The sequence below is a fragment of the Poecilia latipinna genome, unplaced genomic scaffold (genome assembly GCF_001443285.1).
Source record: "Poecilia latipinna isolate Pla-1442-1.1 unplaced genomic scaffold, P_latipinna-1.0 Scaffold443, whole genome shotgun sequence".
Taxonomy (NCBI): domain Eukaryota; kingdom Metazoa; phylum Chordata; class Actinopteri; order Cyprinodontiformes; family Poeciliidae; genus Poecilia; species Poecilia latipinna.
In genome coordinates, this window is record NW_015113059.1 from 301,260 (window position 1) to 306,528 (window position 5,269).

Sequence of the window (5,269 nt, forward strand, 5' to 3'; positions counted from 1 at the left end):
AGTATTCAGAATCTAACTTTCTCTTGTCTTTCCTGTGTTATGTGCTGTGTTTAATAGGTGTCAACCCTGACATCAAGCTTCTCCTGAAACTGTTGACAGTTATATAAAGTCACACCTTGCTGCAAGAAAAGTCGTTCAATTAGTGCTAAATGTTGCATGTCTCAAGAAAATGACGTCGCATCTTTCTTTTTGCTTCTGTTATTGCGAGATATATTATTCTGTGTTTGTGCTCAGACACAGTAAAGGTGGCATCGCTGTCTAATATTCTGAGTCAGAAAAAGGAGACATGAACACGTTCTGACATGAAGCTTAATGCGACCACACCTTGCATAGCTTCGCTTCATGTGTGTCGCAACATGTTAGACTCATGTCTGCTGTTTGGCCCTAAACGTTGCGCTGGTAACGGCAGAGCGGGGCCGCATCAGAGCCCTCCCAGAGGAACTTCTACGTCTGATCTCGAATTTCATTGGCGACAGCTTTGTTAAACAGCAGCAAAGCCGGCAGAAACCGCAGACCCGTCCTCGTAAACAAGTTCCAGATCTACAGGAAATCCTAATGCACCGGCTGCGGCTGAAATAAACAAACTGGCGTTAGATTTAGGCAGATCAGTGCGGGTTATCATGTTGAAAGTTTTGTTTGAGAGAGAAGGAGAGCAGCAGGAGAGGCGTTGTCACCCTGTTGTCCCCGTTGTGCACCGAACATAAGAGTCTCTGAGAATTTGAGAGGCATGCGGAGGGGAAGTGATGGGACAAGCAAAACAAATGCATCAGTCCTGCCGTCTCCGTGGCAGCTCTGTTATGAATAATTTATCCGGGATGACGGATGTTTTGGATGTTTGGTTCCCCGGGATCACAGCTGCAAAATTGAGGCACTGATGTGGTGGTGGGGAAACTGCTGAAGGTCAGCGGTTCACTCTGAAAGATAGTCTCTGAAACCCTGATGAGTTATTTAACACAAAGTTCTAGTTCTGGTAGGACTTTCTAGAGGTTCTTCTAGGGCATAATGTGAACTTCGGCATGCCGATGTAATGAAAGTGAGGCCTTTTCTATCTGCAGCCAACTCTGCGAGGTACAACGGGGTAATGAAGCACTTCAAAGTGTCCTGAACACACCATTGTCGGGCAGTGGCTTCTTTAATTTACATGTTCCATTACATAACATCCAAGAGTTACATGACGAAGCAATGTTCCTGTACAACCATATGCTTTTGCAATTTGTCTGAGCAATATCATGTTATGTCTCCTTTACTCAACTGGATTCTTGAGTAAAACCACCTTTGCGCAACACCTTTGTGAAACTTGCAGTTTTAGATCCCTAACCGTGGGGAATATTTTCCACATCTTTGTGCGACACGAACTGAAACGATTTATGATGCACCTGGTCTCGCTGTTCTCACCGTCGTAATTAGGTTTGTGTTTGAATTTGTCGCTTGGAGTTGCAGAGTTGTTTGATTTGTGAGAAGAGCAGTAATAATCCGCTACTTGAAGGGTGCAGCAGCACAGGCAGGCAGGCAGGCAGCCAGACACTAGACACCCCGACAGCAGCGACACGCCCGATGCTTCCCGGCACTTCTGCTAAGGCCCAGCCCAATGCCTGGACCAGCCCGTCGCAATGGCCGGAACCCAGAAGAACAAAAGGACAGAATGCACAGCATCATCCTGCCTAGGGGCGAGCTAAAGGAAAAACATCCATCCATTCCTGGTTACTTACTTTTAGAGTTCTACTATGCTTAAAATTTATATCACGTATTCCTGGCATTGGTCACATGTATGTGTAAGAACCATTGGCAGATTGTGAAGGGTACCTTTGTTGTAATCTTTGCGAGGAGAACTCAAAGCTTACATGCAAATTACATGAAAGTCACTAACTGTTTATGCACACTTCTTTTATTCAAATCTTTGGGCTCAGTTTACCTCCAGCATCACTATTACTTCAATTTGATAACCATGTAAAATTTTTATTGCCGTTGTCTTAACAATCCTCCGGCTCCTCAAAAGATCCTCTGGCCCAGTGGGAGTCTGAGCCTGATCAGACTTTATTGGTCTTTCCTGTTTTCCCTGAAATTTAGAATATGAAGAATTTCACTAAAAAACAAGCGTTTGCCTCCAAGAGCAGAATAACATGTGAGGAATTCAAAGTTCTCCTCCAGGAAATGACACGTTTCAGAAAACATTTGGGGTCTGTTAGGTAAATTGTATTATTATCAACTATTTGTTATATCTTTATTATGTTCTTAGTTTATGTATTCTTACTTATTTAGTTTAGTCATATGTTTTAAGGAATGTTTCTGTATTGTTAATCATTCTGGTTTGCTTTCTCAGAGGGCCTCTCTGAAGAAGAGCAGTGACAGCAGCTCTTCACAGAACGGCCTGCTTTAACCTCTTAGATAGTTATAAAACCATCGCCGTGAAGATGTACAACTTGTCCTGCTTGATCCTGGGTCAGGAACTGGATAAGCTAGTGTGAGATAGATTGTGTTGTTAGTTAGTGATAATCTGGCGCTGTGACTGTGTGATGAAGTGTTTTCCCCCTCCCTCTAGAGTTACAGCGCTCTCTGTGATTAGGGATCCTAAAGACAATAAAAAGAGAGGGGCAGGCAAATGTGCTTCAGAGCGGTTGGAGATTTGTAACTGAAAGCACATCTCTGTCTGTTCTCGCGAGTATTAAGAATCTAACTTTCTCTTGTCTTTCCTGTATTATGTGCTGTGTTTAATAGGTGTCAACTCTGACAGGGTCTCAGACAGGAAGGCTGAATTTAGGACACATCATGGACAAAACACAAAAAAGAAAAAGAGTGTATGTGTAAATAAATATAAAACAAATGAGTAGTTAATATGTCAATTAATTAATATACGACTGTTTCTTCTAAATGTTGATAAACTTCTATGAATTAGATAAAATTCAAAAGATTTAAATAAAATAGATTAATTGTTCTTGGCTAAGCAGCAAAGCTGCAGAACGGTATTTTGTTGTTTTCTCCTATAATTACAATCATTTTTATACATCATCCTCCAGTCGACCATCTACTGTCCCAGCAGCATTTACATATGGGTCACACTGTTTCAACAAGCTAAGTGAGCATTCTTCTGAAAATAGTCATGGACTGGACAGAAACTGACTGAATAAACATTCAGGTTGGAAGCTAAAAAGTTGAATCCATCCATCACCTACTGTGTGTTAATCTGTACCGCAACAGATCTCAATTTAAACTGGTGTGTGAATTCAGAACCTCTTCCTTCTTTCAATCGTGCCCCTAAAGTTTCTACCAAATACTATCCTCATCTTGATTGAATCTTCCAAACCTGTGTGGCCTCACAACGCCTGAAGTTATTAATTTCCTGGAAAACTGCTTAGAATTCTGCACGTCTCATTTTGCTCTCAGGGGTTTTTTTTACTGGTGACATGGTTGACATTTTGATTTTCTGGTGAAGCAGGAAAAGCTAGAAGAGTTTGGTCAGGTTAACAGCCAGAGCAAGACGGGCTTCTTTTCTTTTTTTTTAGGGAAGAAGACCACAGCAAAGCCACCTTTAACAGTTATGGTCTTGGCCTGGTCCCAAACATACCGAGCATTGTTATAAATTAGTAGATCGAATTAATTTGTCACCTTCAATTATAATAAAAATTTATCAAACATAAAATAATTTTAACTTTGCAATTTGATACCTGAATTTCAGTTTCTGCTTCTTTAAGAAGCTCCTGCTCTTTAAGACACTTATCACAACAATGCTTCTCATTATGCCATTTGACTGAGAAATAATTTGTAGGATGAGCTCAGCGGACGTGAAGTTCCAGCAGGCGTTTGCTAATTGCTGCTGCCGCTAGTCTGGAGGAGCTGCTTGGGGGATCGGTGCTCTGTGAGGCGGAGACTCCAGCTCCACGGAGGAGTTTTGTGGAAAGGCGACACTTTGTGAGAACTATTGATTAGGCACCCCCCAATGGTTGCCATAGGAGATTCAAGAATGCATGCAAAAATAATCAAAGCAACACTCGAATGTTTTATTTATGACAAAAAAAAAGGTGATTTTACGTAATACCCCCTTTGAGACCTCACCTTGATGTCACTATGGGTTTGCTATGGGATCTTATTTTCCAATTCTACTACATATCCTGACACTGAAACACTACATTACAGTGTTTATTTGAAAGCCTCACCTCGACTCCTTGGTAGTTTGGCCAAACAGCTACATTTTTTTTTATCTCCTCTTGCCAATAAAGATTTCTCGAGAATATATTTGGATTGTTTTGGTGGACAGATGCAAATTTCAGCTGTTCATTTTGGAGAAGGCACTCATTTCTTTCAGTCTAAGATAAAGACACTTTGACACTGGTTTTCTATGAGTTTCCAATTTATGGAAAAGCTTGATTTCTCTGAACATCCCATTTCATTTAATTTCATCTGAACAAAAATTTGGGTCAGATAGTAAGTCAGTCGAAAAGCTTTGGAACTTGCTGACCGGCTCAGTCTGTGCTTTGACACCCGCCAATGATTTTGTAGAATTTACCTAAATCCTACCAAGAAAAGCAGAACAGGCGTCTCCGTGGCGTCTGACTTTGTGCGTTAGAAAGTAGAAAGGTGGTCAAACAACAGAGAAATATGTCAGAAGCTCGTCGACAGCTCTCTAAAGAACAGCCAAATACTAGTGAGGAGTGTATGTATATATCTGAGTCTACTCGTGTGTGCGGTTCAAATAAATTCAAACTTGTGCACCCAATTCTTGTTTTAAAAAAAATTCATTGACTCAGTGCATATAGTATAATTATACAACCCTGAACAAAATGGTCCAAATGCGTCCCGAAAGACCCCAAATTAATAGGCCTGTACAGAATGTATGTTAACACTACATAACTATATTTAGTACACCACTCTCAAATCACTTGGGGTAAATTTGTTGGGATAAGCCAGGAAATCAAAGCTTCTGCAGAGAACGATGCCTGCCACTTGTTGGAGGTTACCAGGTCATAAAGTTGGAGAATGAGGACGTGGTTGGTTGAGGCATTAATGACTCCGTAAACAATAAGAGAGCGTGAAAATTTAAAAGACACAGGGATCCGGCAGGATTGCTGCAGAGCCGCTGGAGGAAAACCGGCGATAACGACTCCGCCAAACTCCCCGCCTGCATACGAGCATGCACCACTGGCTTCCAGAACACATAAAGTCTGGGTTTGCTCGGGTAAAGTGTTTTAAAACCATTTGTTAGTCATCAGCAAACACAAGCTGGAGGGGAAGGGGGGGGGGGGGGAAGGGCCCTGGGGGGTTTTTTTTTTGGGGA